General features: G+C 47.5%; 1 protein-coding gene and 1 pseudogene across 2 annotated transcripts in view; both read left to right on the top strand.

Annotated features, from left to right (window-relative positions):
* The window catches only part of LOC135054547 (zinc finger protein 585A-like), an 87532-nt gene that overhangs the window by 65707 nt on the left and 4212 nt on the right, over positions 1-17613 (top strand). The gene's annotated exons all lie outside the window — the stretch shown is intronic.
* LOC134898506 (5S ribosomal RNA) lies at positions 11069-11187 on the top strand (annotated as a pseudogene).

Genomic DNA, 17613 nt, shown 5'->3' with positions numbered 1-17613 from the left:
CTTGCGTTATTTATCGCCTGTTGCGCTATTTACCGCGTTGCGTTACTTATCGCTTTGCGTGTCTTATCGCTCTTGCGTTAAAATTCAACTTATCGTGACTTGAGCTACGTGGGCGTAACCGGACGCTACGCTGCGTAATGTACGCTGCGTAATGTACGCTGCGTGCCTCGGCCTTTGGATTGCGTACGCAAGTCTCAGTTACGGACACGTGTACGCAAAGCAAAGATCCACCGTAACACAATTTATACTTTTATCAATGTAGATGATCCCTGATCATCTACCGCACACCACACTGACTTCGCCTTATCTCCCAGGCAAACCGTGTGTTGGTCTATACTTTAACTATTACCTCTATTCTTAAACTATGAAATAACAGCAAATCTCTTTTAGCACTTTTCTATCAACTATAAAACTGGCAAACAGGATAGTGATATACGAAAATTTTAAATGAAAAGGAAATACAGATGTATACGTGCGTGTATACGCAAGACAGAAGAAAAATACAGTTTTAAAAGACACAAGCGTTTTGTTCTTACCTCCGGTTCCCGGATTCCTTCAGCACTCTTTATCTAAGCGAAGCAGACGCTTATCCCGTCAGCACTGCGAGACAACCTCCCGCCCTTTGCTGAGGGATAATGTCTGCTGATCTACCTAGTGCAGATATGTGAAGGACTGGACGGCCCCCAATTGATAAAGCTGGATTCTGTTATCGTATAAACAACCCTTTATGAGGTCTAAGAACACTGTACGCTGTTTACTTAAGAAGTACCGTAAGGGTACGCTACTTGCGTAACGATCGCCCAGCCGTAGGCGAGACGCTCAAGCGTCACTTTCGCTCACGGCCCAGAGATCACAGGCAGGCACGCTATTGGCTGTTGACTAACGTAATGATTCGCTATGGCGTAGCGGACGCTCGAGACCACGAGGAGATCACCAGCGGCGCAGACGCTCACAACACTATACCTTGATATCTATACCTTTAACAATGAGATACACAGTATACCTTTATGTAGAGACAATGTGTAAGTGCAACCTGGTGTAAACTGATTAACTACAAAGCTGCTTGAGCGTCACCGACGCTCTGTGAACACTTAACACTATGAGAAAATACACAGATACTTGTTTAGGGTCCAAAGCCTATTATATGTATTATAACTAATATACTTGCAAAAAGGAATCACAGTACAAATGATACACTACAATATAACAGAGACTTCCTAACAAAATAACTATACAAGAAATACAATACAATACTAATCAAGGGAAAATACGAGAGAAAGAGAAGAGAGGGAGAGAGAGAGATATGAGAGAAATGGCTCACAGTAAGACAATATGATTACGGAGAGAACTTACGCACAAGGGGAAACGATCGCAAGCGCCTCTGGACATCCAGCTTCCCGATTATCAGCAATGAGAACCGTTTGAAGAGAAGTGTAAGCTGGATGCCACAGGCCCGTCTTTTATGCTCCACACACAATGCAATCTAATGGTCCCTACAATCTGATCGTCTATTGGACACAGGAATTCGGCTTCGCATTATAACAAAAGGTCATAGGTTGATTCATACAGGTGGGCTGTGACGATTTCAAACAGCTCAGGTGGGTGGGACACTGGGTTTCCCGCCGCATACCTGAGTAAGAGTAAATAATAGTAATGGACATAAACTTCTTATGTCCATAACTATTCGCACGAGCGATTAATACGCTCCAAACCAACACCGGAATATTGCTATTTAAATACTCTTCCGATGGGTACCAAACACTGCTGTATGACTCCTGTTAGACCCTTCCTACAATACAAAGAGGGATTCCTCCGTTCAGGGACATTCTATATTAACCAAACTTTCAGAATCTATCAAAGGGACCATGATCTACAAACTACATTAATTGTGATAATATGTAACTATTGAGTCGCACGCTACGACTACATACTCTTTACCGTAAATACGCATACCGAGTGCGAGCGGGTGCACGCAACAGCGGGTATGCGCTATCACGGGAAAGCGCACGCATGCGCAAGGCGGACCAGTGTGAGGTGCAAATATGGCAGTGTGTATAGGGATATTTTTCTGACTTTGACAACATAAACGTTCTGGAACTAAGAGCCATTTACAACGGCCTTCTGCAAGCGGAACACTTTCTTCAAGGTCTCCCTGTCCTGATTCAGTCGGACAATGTAACAGCGGTGGCATACGTTAACCGCCATGGCGGAACAAAGCGGCGATGGCGGAGGCCACGAAAGCTCTTCTCTGGGCGGAATAGCACGTGAGTGCTCTGTCAGCGGTCTTCCTTCTGTGCGTAGACAACTGGGAAGCAGACTTCCTCAGCAGACACGATCTCCATCCAGGAGAGTGGGGTCTTCATCAAGAGATCTTTGCAGAAGATTCCTCAAATAAACATGATGGCGTCTCGCCTCAACAAGAAGCTTCCGAGGTATTGTTCCAGGTCAAGGGACCCTCAAGCCAGTGCGATGGACGCCCGGGTAACTCCGAGGGTGTTTCAGTCGGTAGTGTTGAGGATCATAAGATGAACAAGGGTTCAGGCAGTACTCATTGTTCCAGATTGGCCACGGATTGCCTGGTATCCGGATCTTCAGGAATTGCTCATAGAAGATCCTTTGCCTCTTCCTCTCAGAGAAGATCTGTTACTGCAGGGGCCATGCGTATTTCAAGACTTACCGCAGCTGCGTTTGACGACGTGGAGGTTGAACGCCAAATCCTAGCTCGAAAGGGTATTCCCGGGGAAGTCATCCCCACTCTCCTTAAGGCTAGGAAGGAGGTCACGGCGAAGCATTATCACCGTATTTGGAGGAAGTATGTATCATGGTGTGAAGCCAAGAAAGCTACAACGGAGGAGTTTCAGCTGGTGCGTTTCCTCCATTTTTTGCAGGCACGCGTGGATGCAGGCCTGAAATTGGGTTCCATAAAACTGCAGATTTCGGCTTTGTCTATTTTCTTTCAAAAAGAATTGGCCGCCCTTCCAGAGGTTCAGACTTTCGTGAAGGGAGTGCTGCACATTTATTCTCCGTTTGTGCCACCCGTGGCACCGTGGGATCTTGACGTTGTGTTGCAATTTCTTATGTCTCACAGGTTTGAACCTTTGTGAAAGGTTGAGTTGAAATTTCTCACTTGGAAAGTGGTCATGTTTTTGGCCTTGGCGTCCGCAAGACGGGTGTCAGAGTTGGCGGCTTTGTCTCACAAGAGCCCCTATTTGATTTTCCATGAGGATAGAGTGGAGTTGAGGACTCGTCAACAATTTCTGCTGAAGGTGGTTTCTTCGTTTCACATAAACCAACCCATTGTGGTGCCTGTGGCTACGGGTGCCTTGGCTGTGTCGAAATCTCTCGATGTAGTTAGAGCCTTGAAAATGTATGTCACCAGAACGGCTAAAATTAGGAAATCAGAGGCTCTGTTTGTCCTGTGGGCTCCCAACAAGATTGGGGCTCCTGCTTCCAAGCAGACTATTGCACGCTGGTCCTGTAATACGATTCGGCATGCTCATTCTACAGCTGGTTTGCCGTTGCCGAAGTCAGTGAAAGCCCATTCTACCAGGAAGGTGGGCTCGTCTTGGGCGGCTGCCCGAGGTGTCTCGGCGCGTTACCCGCTCAGCGAAGGGATGCAGTGCAGGGAGGCGCTGGGACGGATAGGCGCTTCCCCTGCTCTGCATTCCTTCCCTGCTGCGCCATCCTGTCCCCCCTGCTGCTGCCACTGCTGTGTCTGTCACTGTATGACAGACACTGGCAGCGGGCACCTGCAGCATGAAACGCCTCCTCCCTCGCCTCATCTCATCTGTGTGAGAGTGCCGAGTACGGGACAGAAGGGGGCGTGGCTAGATGAGCCATAAGGGGTGGTGCTACACGGACCTGGCTGCTGTACAGAGAGAGACTGAATTAGGTAAGTGGAGGGTGAGAGAGAAGTGTGTGTGTGTGTATGGTGGGTGTGTATATGTGTGGAGTGTGTGTGTGTGTGTGTGTGTGTGTGTGTGTGTGTGTGAGAGAGGTATGTCTGTGCGTGCGCTCTATGGACGCCACTACTGGGGGTGCATTACGTATAAGGACGCTATTACTACAGGGGGGCATTACGTGTAACAACGCTACTACTGTGGGGGCCATTACGTCTAAGGACGCTACTACTACTGGGACTGGGGGCATTACGTATAAGGACAATACTACTACTGGGGTGCACTACGTATAAGAAGGCTACTACTACTGGGGGGGCATTACGTATAAGGACGCTACTACTACCTGGGGGCATTATGTATAAGGACGCTACTATTACTGGGAGGGCATTACGTATAAGGACGATACTACTACTGGGGGTGCACTACGTATAAGGACACTACTACTACTGGGGGGGGCATTACGTATAAGGACGATGCTACTACTTGGGGGCATTATGTATAAGGACGCTACTATTACCGGGAGGGCATTACGTATAACAATGCTACTACTACTGGGGGGAGGGCATTACGTATAAGGATGCTACTACTGCGGGGGGCATTATGTATAAGGACAGTGCTACTACTGGGGGCGCATTACGTATAAGAACGCTACTACTACGGGGGTGCATTATGTATAAGGACGCTAATACTATTGGGGGTGCAGTACGTATAAGGACGCGTCTACTACTGGGGGTGCACTACGTATAAGGATGCTACTACTACGGGGGGGTATTACGTATAAGGACGCGTCTACTACTGGGGGTGCACTACGTATAAGGACGCTACTACTGCTGTGGGTGCATTATGTATAAGGATGCTACTACTACTGGGGGGTGCATTATGTATAAGGACACTACTACAGGGGGCATTATGTATAAGGATGCTACTACTACTGGAAGGGCATTATGTATAAGGATGCTACTACTACTGGGGTGCATTACATATAAGGACGCTACTACTACGGATGGGGCATTATGTATAAGATTAATAAGATTGTGCTACATTGTGGCGTAATTTTAAATGGGGGTACTACTGTGTGGCCATGCCCCTTGTGAGACCACACCCCTTTTCCCGGCGCGCACCATAGGAATATGGGAGGGCGCAAATTTATAGTTTGCAGGGGGGCGCCGAACACCCTAGCACCAGCCCTGGTGGTCGGGTTCAAACACTTTTGCTAAGTTCTACAAATTTGATACCCTGGCTACTGAGCACCTCATGTTTGATCAATCGGTGCTGCAGAGTCGTCTGCACTCTTCCGCCCGGTCTGGTGCTTTGGTATAGACCCCATGGTGCTTTTGGAGTCCCCAGCATCCTCTAGGATGTAAGATAAAATAAGATTTTACTTACCGGTAAATATATTTCTCGTAGTCCGTAGAGGATGCTGGGCGCCCGTCCCAAGTGCGGACTTCTTCTGCAAGACTTGTATATAGTTATTGCTTACATAAGGGATATGTTATAGTTTATCGGTTGAACCGAGCTATGTTGTTGTTCATACTGTTAACTGGGTAGTTTATCGCAAGTTATACGGTGTGATTGGTGTGGCTGGTATGGATCTCACCCTTAGATTTACAAAAATCCTTCCTCGTACTGTCCATCTTCTCTGGGCACAGTTTCCTTAACTGGGGGAGGGGCATGGAGGGAGGGGCCAGTGCATGCCCGGAGTCCGGGGCTTTCTTGGAGTGCCCTATCTCCTGCGGAGCCCGTCTATCCCGTCGTTACTCCGTCATTTCAGCCACATCTGGGTGTCGTCTGGACTGGACCCTTGGATACAGGATATAGGGGTATATTTACTAAGCTCCCGATTTTGACCGAGTTGGTGTTTTTTCTTCAAAGTGACCCCACTTAACCTCGCAGTCTACCGCAGCCCGCAAAGTTCCCCCACTGGATATAATGTAGCGGCGGTACGCTACATTGTATCCACTGTACTCCGCCTGACTGAAAGTGCAGGCGCGCACAGCCAATCAGGAGAGTGCCATGACGTGGCGCTCCCTGATTGGCTGAAGGGACCCTCTTTGACAGGAGTCACGGGGGGTCCCGCCAGATGGGGAAAGGGGTTCCATGTGTAAACATGGGGACCCCTTTCAGTGCGTGGACCGGGTATTTCGTTTTGTTTTTTTTAATCAAGTACGTCGATTATAACTTTCAAGAAGAGGACCGATCTACACAGGATTCTTTGTAAGTATAATTTTATTGACAGGTACTCGTGGATTCTACAGGAGAAGAGGACCGAGTGCTTCGTGTCAACATAGGTAAGTATGTATGTAAGTGGGCATGTATGTTTAATAAAATTTTACTTTGTTTTTATTTGGGTATTTTTTTTGTAGTATAACTACAGGTACCAGCAGGCCCGTCGTCGTCCCCCCGCATGCTGGTACTTGTGGTACTCCAAGCACCAGCTTGCGGGGGAGGCTTGCTGGGACTTGTAGTTCTGCTACAAAAAACAATATTATTTTTTGACACAAGGCTATCGTCCCCCCTATCTACCACCCAGGGATGGGGGGACAGCCTCTGGCTTCATCCCTGGCCCTTAGGTGGCTTGTGGGGGGGACCCCTTGATTTAAGGAGTCCCCACTCCAGGGTACCCCGGCCAGGGGTGAATAGTTGGTGATTTAATGCCAGGGCCGCAGGGACCAATATAAAAGTGTCCCCCGGCTGTGGCATTATCTCTCTGACTAGTGAAGCCCAGTGCTGGTGTTTAAAATACGGGGGACCCCTACATTTTTTGTCCACCGTATTTTTTGCACCAGGACCAGGCGACAGAGCAATTCTTCTGGAAGCTATCCGAAAATTGGTAGTGTACGAGGTCATTGTTTCAGTTCCGCCTCATCAGTAGAACAAAGGTTACTATTCGAACCTTTTTTTGTGGTACCGAAGCCGGATGGCTCGTTACGGCCAATTCTGAAATTAAAATCTTTGAACCCTTATCTCAGGGAGTTCAAGTTCAAGATTGAGTCTCTGAGAGCTGTCATCTCAGGACTGATGAAGGGGGAATTCCTGGTGTACATGGACATCAAGGATGTGTACCTCCACATTCCTATTTGGTCGCCGCATCAGGCATATCTCAGGTTTTCACTGTTAGACGATCACTATCAGTTTCAGGCACTGCCGTTCGGTCTCTCCATGGCACCGAGGGTCTTCACCAAGGTGATGGCAGAGATGATGGTTCTCCGCAAGCAGGGGTTGAACATAATTTCATATCTGGACGATCTCCTGATCAAGGCGTCGTCCAGGGAGAAGTTGTTAAGATCCATTGCTCTCACGACACGTCTGCTCAAGGAGCACGGTGGGATCCTGAACCTTCCAAAGTCTCATCTGGGGCCGACAGGGAGGCTGTCTTTCCTGGGGATGATTTTCGACATGGAGGTTCAGAGGGTGTTTCTACCAGTGGAGAAAGCATTGGTGATACAAACAATGGTCCAGGATGTCTTGAAGCCTTCCCGGGTATCGGTTCATCAGTGCATCCGCCTTCTGGGGAAGATGGTTGCCTCTTACGAGACTCTGCAGTACGGAAGGTTTCATGCTCGATCCTTTCAGCTATATATCTTCGACCAGTGGTCAGAATCTCGCCTACAATTGCACCAGAGGATACGTCTCATCAAAAGCCAGGATTTCGCTCCTCTGGTGGCTACAACTACCACACCTTCTGGAAGGCCAAAGGTTCGGAGTTCAGGACTGGATCCTTCAAACCACGAGTGCAAGTCTAAGAGGTTGGGGAGCAGTCACTCAGGGAGAAACCTTCCAAGGAAGGTGGTCGTATCAAGAATCCCTTCTCCCAATAAACATCCTGGAGCTAAGGGCCGTGTACAACTGCCTTCTTCAAGCAGCACACCTTCTACAGGATCGAGCTGTTCAGGTGCAATCGGACAACGTGATCACAGTGACCTACATAAACAGACAAGGCGGAACAAAGAGCAGGGCTGCAATGTCGGAGGTGTCAAGAATCCTCCTCTGGGCAGAAAGGCATGCAGTGGCAATGTCAGCAATCTTCATTCCGGGAGTAGACAAATGGGAAGCAGACTTCCTCAGCGGACACGATCTCCATCCAGGAGAGTGGGGCCTTCATCCGGAGGTGTTCAAGGAGGTAACTGGTTAATGGGGGGTTTCTCACATAGACATGATGGCCTCCCGCCTCAACAAGAAGCTATGGAGGTACTGTTCCAGATCAAGAGACCCGCAGGCAGTGGCAGTGGACGCAGTGGTAACACCATGGGTGTTCACGTCTGTGTATGTATTTCCTCCACTTCCTCTGATTCCAAAAGTTCTTCAACTTGTAAGAAGAACAAAGGTTCTCCCAATCATCATTGCTCCAGACTGGCCAAGGAGGGCTTGGTACGCGGATCTGCTGGATCTTCTGCTGGAAGATCCAAGGCCCTTACCTCTTCAGGAGGATCTGCTGCTGCAGGGGCTTATCAAGACTTTCCACGTCTACGTTTGACGGCATGGTGGTTGAGTGTCAGATCTTAGCTCGGAAGTGTATCTCGATGGATGTGATTCCTACCCTGATACAAGCTAGGAAGGTGGTAACGACTAAACATTACCATCGCATTTGGAAAAAATATGTGTCTTGGTGTAAATCCAAGAAATTTCCTGTGGTGGAGTTTCAACTTTGACGTTTCTCCTTTTCCTGTAAGCAGGTGTGGATATTGCCCTGAGATTGGGCTCCATCAAGGTCCAGATCTCAGCTTTGTCCATTTTCTTCCAAAAACAATTAGCTGTCCTCACTGAGGTTCAGACCTTTTTTAAAGGGGTTCTGCACATCCAGCCTCCCTTTGTGGCACCAGTGGCACCCTGGGATCTTGATGTGGTATTGCAGTTCCTGCAATCTAATTGGTTTGAGCCTCTACAGGAGGCTGAAATCAAGTTTATCACGTGGAAGGCGGTCACTTTGTTGGCCTTAGCTTCTGCTCGACGCGTGTCGGAATTGGGGGCTTTGTCCTGTAAAAGTCCCTATCTGATCTTCCATGAAGATAGGGCGGAACTCCGGACTCGTCCGCAGTTCCTGCCTAAGGTTGTTTCAGCCTTTCATATCAATCAACCTATTGTGGTGCCAGTGGCTACTGACTCCTCAATTGCTTCAAAGGCCTTGGATGTTGTGAGGGCTTTGAAGATTTATGTGAAGAGGACCGCTCATCATAGAAAAACTGACTCACTGTTTGTCCTCTATGGTCCCAAGAAATTTGGGTGTCCTGCTTCTAAGACTGTCCCATATCAAATAGTCAAACCCTTGATAGCTGCTGCAAACAAATGCTGTTATTTTCACATTTCACAAAACACCATCTGAAGGGTATTTATACAGGGGACTTATAAATGAATAACAAAAATTAATTGATGAATCCAATTTGAATCTCTTATTACCTTGCATGAAACTGCTTTTTCTTTTGAATTTCTACCCAGAGAATTGGCAGCTAACAGCATAAGCTGTGAATAAACTGGGCCTCAGATATCTATGTGAGCTGTGATTGAATTGGGGCTCACTGCCTCATGTGTTATAGCGTGTCAGCATCTACTGAGCACATTAAGTGTTAGGCTTGCTACTCTATTTATCACACTCATTTGTTGTAAAGGCGGGGCACTTTTTGCTTCATAGTACCTATTGCTCATGCGGAATGCTTGTGAACCTAGAATTATTTCTACTGTGGCATTTCTGTACAATTTGTGAGCAATCCAGGACTTGCTAGTCTCTCTGTCACACTTATTATTTTATGTACAGTTGTGAACAAGCTGGGGCTCGTTGCTCCACAGGTTACACTTAGTCTGTGTTGTGTAGTCTAGATATAGTTTGCGTCAGTAGGATTTATTCTTCAACTTCAGCAATACGCTATTATTGAATATGGTTACAATCTGTACAATTTTGGGCATTACCCTTTGTGTACAGCTTAAATCCAATCCTTAAATTCTCTCTTCAATTTCGGGGTTACTCTCTCATCCCACGATTAACAGTGACGTTCTGCAATGCTCATGGTAACAGAACGCCACTCCCTGTAGGGACAGCAGAAGTACCACTCTACCCGTACATCGGAGCCACTGTCCGTTTCTGATCACTCTCATTCGGTCATTCGATGTTGAGGCAGATGACTGAACAGCAGAAGTGTCAGAATATTTAGACTTGGCTCCCACTTTTATATATCTACTGCACACACTCCAAGACACATACTACCTAGCAACATTCATCTTGCTACGCCATTGGAACCAACTTAGTCACACATTGGTCCAAATTATCATTGCCATACACAAGTCTTGTGACCTGCCTCATTCAGCAATACTCATAGAAACATAGAATTTGATGGCAGATAAGAACCACTTGGCCCATCTAGTCTGCCCCCTTTTTTTTTTTAATCCTTCAGGCAATCTCAACCCTTTTTGAACCTTAATTCTTTGTAAGGATATTCATATGCCTATCCCAAGCATGTTTGAATTGTTCTACAGTCTTAGCCTCTAGCACCTCTGATGGGAGGCTATTCCACTTATCCACTACCCTTTCTGTGAAGTATTTTGTTCTTAATTTTCCCCTGAACCTCCCCCCCTCCAGTCTCAGTGTATGTCCTCGAGTTCTAATACTTCTCTTCCTTTGAAGAATGTTTCCCTCCTGAATTTTGTTAAGACCCTTGATATATTTGAAAGTTTCTATCATGTCTCCCCTTTCCCTTCTCTCCTCCATACTATACATGTTAAGATCTTTTAGCCTTTCCGGGTACGTTTAGTGATGTAGGCCATGCACCATTCTAGTTGCCCTTCTTTGTACACACTCTAATGTATTTATATCTTTCTGGAGATATGTTCTCCAGAACTGGACACAGTATTCCAGATGGGGCCACACCAATAACCTATACAGTGGCATTATAACTTATTTTTTCCTGCTACTGATTCCTCTCCCTGTGCAACCAAGCATCTGACTTGCCTTTCTCATTGCTTTGTTGCATTGCTTTCCTGCCTTTATGTCACTTGAAATAGTGACTCCTAGATCCCTTTCCTCCTCAGTAGTTTCCATTATATTGTAGTTGCCACGTTCTTGACCCCTAGCTACCTATTAGAACAAACTCAGGCACACACCAGTATCAAGTAATATTGATATATTTAAGTCCCACAGGTTCCAGTGTGCTTGAAACATTGTGTGTGTTGGAGACCTATCTACCTATGGTCAGACCGCACTGGGTATGCCCAACCTCGTCTGATCTTGGAGGCTATGCACTGCAGGGCCTGGTCAGTACCTGGATGGGAGACCACCAGGGAATACTATGTACCATAGGTATTTTGTTCTCCCACACAGAATTCATTCTGTGACTCTTAGACAAGGTATAGATCATAGAATTAACTGACAATTGAATTACATTGAGCATAATGGAGTGACTTTATTCCCACAAATATTTCTCATTGTTAGGAGATACAGGCAACTCTAATAATTAAGGGAATACCTATGTAACCATTTTGCCTGGAATCATAGCATTAGTGCATTTATCTATATATGAACGTTTGCTCCCCTCTTTATTTCAATAAAAGTTACATTTTTATATTTTCTCATTTTCTTAAGTGTGCCCTGGAAAAGACCTATAGTTACCTTTGTCATTTCAATAGACCACACCCCCTGTTTCATAGTTTACTGAACTATTTTTTGGGAGCACCACCAACCTTTTGCTGAATTGATTCTGCTTAAGTAGGCTTGATGTTGGTCCAATAATAATTTAACTGATAAACAAATACTACAAACATATCCTGTGCAGATTTATACCCTCCTAGCAATATGTTTCCCTCCGTCACACTGATCACATGGCTTGCCAAGTGACAGCTATAGAGGTTCTCACAACACCAGGAGAGCCCAATCTGAGTTATGTTTCCCCTCCATCACACTGATCACAGGGATTGCCAAGCGGAAGCAATAGAGGGTCTAACAGCACCAGGGGAGCCCAAGCTGAGATACGATTCCCTCCGTCAAGCTGATCACAGGGATTGCCAAGCGGCAGCAATAAAGGATCTAACAGCACCAGGGGAGCCCAAGCTGAGTTATGTTTCCCAAAGGTGGAGAAGACATGCAATTTCTCAAACCTGTGTTACAAGCCACCACTGCGGCTTGTCTCCCCGACAAGTATCAGTTGTTGTTAGGCAACCGGGACACCTTGTCATCCGGATGCAATGCCTAAAAGTCCCGCTGGTTGCTAGGCTACCAGGATGCCAGACAGCTATGGCGACTGTGGCTTCCTAACAGTCTGGATGCTTAGGCTATGTGCAGCAATGAAGCTGTATGAGATTTCTAATTATGTGGACCTTCCCATTCTGGCTGTTCTGATGGGTTGGATATGATTTACCGGCAGCCGGCATGCTGGCTGTCAGTATACCAACAGCAGCTGGAATTCCATCAGTGTGGCACCACACGGGCTCACTCCTCTTCGGTTCTATTCCCACTCGGTTGGTGGCATTTACCAGCCAACCGAGTGGGTATACTGGGCATTGGTCGGGATTCAGGGCGTCGAGATTCCACTGCTGTTGGATTTCGGCGCCGGTCTTCTGAGCACTAAGATCCCGAGAGCCAGCATTTCAACTACATCCGGTTCTGATTGGTCCTACTTTTTGTTATAAGCTAGTCAGCTCTGCTCTACCCTGTCAGTTGTAGCTTATACCGTAGTGTAAGTTGCTGGTCTGTGTCCCAGAATCCTGTACTCTGATACTGTTCCAGTGCTTTGATTTTCTGTCATGCCTGAACATAGTTCCTGCTAATTCTATATTATCCTTGGTTATTGCCTTTGCCATTTGTTTCATTTTGTGCTTCTCTACCACAGCTCAGCCTGCTAGCCTCCCTACCTAGCTGCACTGTGCTCAGTTACCTAACCACATATATTGTCCCACCCGCTGCTGCTGTGACCCGTATCCTGCCAGTTACCCAGGGTGTGCCCTTCCCTTGTTGGCTATCAGTCTGCCTAGCGTTATTACTATAAATTATTCTGTGGTCTCCAGCCAATTGTGTAATCCCATCCTGCTCGAGGTTTAAGACCTGGTGGCATCCTAAGTACTGGTGTGTACATAAAACACTAAGGGAACAGAGGGTGATGTTACAGGCAGAAGATCCTCATAGTGGCTCTAGGAGGCTCATACAATTGTGCTGGAGTTCCATAACAATAAGAGAAAAGACCTGGTAGTCTTGTAAATCTTCAAGGCACATTTAGTTGGGGCTGTCAAAATTTCTAAGCACCGGCACCTACAGGGGACTTGTGCAAGGCTGCAGTTGTCTTCACTCTACAAACACCTCTTGTATTTCACCAATTCTGTAGGCACACAATGTGGAAAGAAAATCCTTCAAGTTATGGTGCAATAATGTGTATAACACAGGTCTTCTTCAGTGAATAATTATTTCACATGCTTCCCCCATATAGAACCTGCTTTGGTACATCTCCTTAGTCATGGAGTTTGAAAGAGAAACAAATTATGTTGCCTGAGAATTTTGTTACGTTGAAGAACTCCATGGTATCCCCATATATCCCTCTCTTCTTTGTGTTTATATTTTGCAGAAATAGTTGTGGAATTCACTTCAGACAAGGATGGTAGAGAGGAGATCAGTGATAGACCTTCTGGGGATGTGAACTTTTACCTGTATCTCATGAGGAAGAGGCTATATCCCCCTAGCTATGGCTGCCGTTTAGTTCTTCCAGTAACATAATTTGCTTATATATATATATTTCTCTGACGTCCTAAGTGGATGCTGGGGACTCCGTCAGGACCATGGGGATCAGCGGCTCCGCAGGAGACAGGGCACAAAAATAAAGCTTTAGGATCAGGTGGTTTGCACTGGCTCCTCCCCCTATGACCCTCCTCCAAGCCTCAGTTAGGTTTTTGTGCCCGTCCGAGCAGGGTGCAATCTAGGTGGCTCTCCTAAAGAGCTGCTTAGAAAAAGTTTTTAGGTTTCTTATTTTCAGTGAGTCCTGCTGGCAACAGGCTCACTGCATCGAGGGACTTAGGGGAGAGAAGTGAACTCACCTGCGTGCAGGATGGATTGGCTTCTTAGGCTACTGGACACCATTAGCTCCAGAGGGATCGAACACAGGCCCAGCCATGGAGTCCGGTCCCGGAGCCGCGCCGCCGACCCCCCTTGCAGATGCCGAAGATTGAAGAGGTCCAGAAACAGGCGGCAGAAGACTTTTCAGTCTTCATGAGGTAGCGCACAGCACTGCAGCTGTGCGCCATTGTTGTCAGCACACTTCACACAGCGGTCACTGAGGGTGCAGGGCGCTGGGGGGGGCGCCCTGGGCAGCAATGTATAATACCTTTTTTTATGGCTAAAAATACATCACATATAGCCCTTGAGGCTATATGGATGTATTTAACCCCTGCCAGATCTCACAAACTCCGGGAGAAGAAGCCCGCCGAAAAGGGGGCGGGGCCTATTCTCCTCAGCACACAGCGCCATTTTCCTGCTCAGCTCCGCTGTGAGGAAGGCTCCCAGGACTCTCCCCTGCACTGCACTACAGAAACAGGGTAAAACAGAGAGGGGGGGCACTTTTTTGGCGATATTACTATATTTAAGCTGCTATAAGGATACAACACCTATATAGGGTTGTTCCCATATATATTATAGCGCTTGGGTGTGTGCTGGCAAACTCTCCCTCTGTCTCCCCAAAGGGCTAGTGGGGTCCTGTCTTCAATAGAGCATTCCCTGTGTGTCTGCTGTGTGTCGGTACGTGTGTGTCGACATGTATGAGGACGATGTTGGTGTGGAGGCAGAGCAATTGCCGGTAATGGTGATGTCACCCCCCCAGGGAGTCGACACCGGAATGGATGGCTTTGTTTATGGAATTACGTGATAATGTCAGCACATTACAAAAATTAGTTGACGACATGAGACGGCCGGCAAACCAGTTAGTACCTGCCCAGGCGTCTCAGACACCGTCAGGGGCTGTAAAACGCCCTTTACCTCAGTCGGTCGACACAGACACGGACACTGAATCTAGTGTCGACGGTGAAGAAACAAACGTATTTTCCAGTAGGGCCACACGTTATATGATCACGGCAATGAAGGAGACTTTACATATCTCTGATACAGCAAGTACCACAAAAAGGGGTATTATGTGGGGTGTGAAAAAACTACCTGTAGTTTTTCCTGAATCAGAGGAATTGAATGATGTATGTGATGAAGCGTGGGTTAACCCAGATAGAAAAGTGCTAATTTCAAAAAAGTTATTGGCATTATACCCTTTCCCGCCAGAGGTTAGGGCGCACTGGGAAACACCCCCTAGGGTGGATAAGGCGCTCACACGCTTATCAAAACAAGTGGCGTTACCGTCTCCTGATACGGCCGCCCTCAAGGATCCAGCTGATAGGCTGGAAACTACCCTAAAAAGTATATACACACATACTGGTGTTATACTGCGACCAGCAATCGCCTCAGCCTGGATGTGCAGTGCTGGGGTGGTCTGGTCGGATTCCCTGACTGAAAATATTGATACCCTGGATAGGGACAGTATTTTATTGACTTTAGAGCAATTAAAGGATGCTTTTCTTTATATGCGAGATGCTCAGAGGGATATTTGCACTCTGGCATCGAGAGTAAGTGCGATGTCCATATCTGCCAGAAGAAGTTTATGGACGCGACAGTGGTCAGGTGATGCGGATTCCAAACAACATATGGAAGTATTGCCGTATAAAGGGGAGGAATTATTTGGCGTAGGTCTATCGGATCTGGTGGCCACAGCAACTGCCGGGAAATCCACCTTTTTACCTCAGACCCCCTCCCAACAGAAAAAGACACCGTCTTTTCAGCCGCAGTCCTTTCGGTCCTATAAGAACAAGCGGGCAAAAGGACAGTCATATCTGCCCCGAGGCAGAGGAAAGGGTAAGAGAGGGCAGCAAGCAGCTCCTTCCCAGGAACAGAAGCCCGCCCCGGGTTCTGCAAAGCCCTCAGCATGACGCTGGGGCTTTACAAGCGGACTCAGGAGCGGTGGGGGGTCGACTCAAGAATTTCAGCGCGCAGTGGGCTTGCTCACAGGTGGACCCCTGGATCCTGCAGGTAGTATCTCAGGGTTACAGGTTGGAATTCGAGAAGTCTCCCCCTCGCCGGTTCCTAAAGTCTGCTTTACCAACGTCTCCCTCAGACAGGGCGACGGTATTGGAAGCCATTCACAAGCTGTTTTCTCAGCAGGTGATAGTCAAGGTACCCCTCCTACAACAGGGAAAGGGGTATTACTCCACGCTATTTGTGGTACCGAAGCCGGACGGCTCGGTAAGACCTATTCCAAATCTGAAATCTTTGAACCTGTACATACAAAAATTCAAGTTCAAGATGGAGTCACTCAGAGCAGTGATAGCGAATCTGGAAGAAGGGGACTTTATGGTGTCCCTGGACATAAAGGATGCTTACCTGCATGTCCCAATTTGCCCTTCACATCAAGGGTACCTCAGGTTCGTGGTGCAAAACTGTCATTATCAGTTTCAGACGCTGCCGTTTGGATTGTCCACGGCACCTCGGGTCTTTACCAAGGTAATGGCCGAAATGATGATTCTTCTGCGAAGAAGAGGCGTATTAATTATCCCTTACTTGGACGATTTCCTGATAAGGGCAAGGTCCAGAGAACAGCTGGAGGACGGAGTAGCACTAACCCAAGTAGTGCTGCAACAACACGGGTGGATTCTGAATTTTCCAAAATCTCAGTTGACCCCGACAACACGTCTGCTGTTCCTGGGAATGATTCTGGACACGGTTCAGAAAAAGGTGTTTCTTCCGGAGGAGAAAGCCAAGGAGTTATCCGAACTTGTCAGGAACCTCCTAAAACCAGGAAAAGTGTCTATACATCAATGCACAAGAGTCCTGGGAAAGATGGTGGCTTCTTACGAAGCGATTCCATTCGGCAGATTCCACGCACATACTTTTCAGTGGGATCTGCTGGACAAATGGTCCGGATCGCATCTGCAGATGCATCAGCGGATAACCTTATCGCCACGGACAAGGGTGTCTCTTCTGTGGTGGTTGCAGAGGGCTCATCTGTTAGAGGGCCGCAGATTCGGCATACAGGACTGGGTCCTGGTGACCACGGATGCCAGCCTGAGAGGCTGGGGAGCGGTCACACAGGGAAGAAACTTCCAGGGAGTATGGTCAAGCCTGGAGATGTCTCTTCACATAAATATACTGGAGCTAAGAGCGATTTACAATGCTCTAAGCCTGGCAAAACCCCTGCTTCAGGGTCAGCCGGTGTTGATCCAGTCGGACAACATCACGGCAGTCGCCCACGTAAACAGACAGGGCGGCACAAGAAGCAGGAGAGCAATGGCAGAAGCTGCAAGGATTCTTCGCTGGGCAGAAGATCATGTGATAGCACTGTCAGCAGTGTTCATTCCGGGAGTGGACAACTGGGAAGCAGACTTCCTCAGCAGACACGATCTACACCCGGGAGAGTGGGGACTTCATCCAGAAGTCTTCCACATGATTGTGAACCGTTGGGAAAAACCAAAGGTGGATATGATGGCGTCTCGCCTCAACAAAAAACTGGACAGGTATTGCGCCAGGTCAAGAGACCCTCAGGCAATAGCTGTGGACGCTCTGGTAACACCGTGGGTGTTCCAGTCAGTGTATGTGTTTCCTCCTCTGCCTCTCATACCAAAAGTACTGAGAATTATACGGCAAAGGGGAGTAAGAACGATGCTCGTGGCTCCGGATTGGCCAAGAAGAACTTGGTACCCGGAACTTCAGGAGATGATC

The sequence above is a fragment of the Pseudophryne corroboree genome, chromosome 3 (genome assembly GCF_028390025.1).
Source record: "Pseudophryne corroboree isolate aPseCor3 chromosome 3, aPseCor3.hap2, whole genome shotgun sequence".
Lineage (NCBI taxonomy): Eukaryota > Metazoa > Chordata > Amphibia > Anura > Myobatrachidae > Pseudophryne > Pseudophryne corroboree.
The sequence above is the reverse complement of the archived record's forward strand: the minus strand, read 5'-3'. Positions and strand labels throughout refer to the sequence as shown.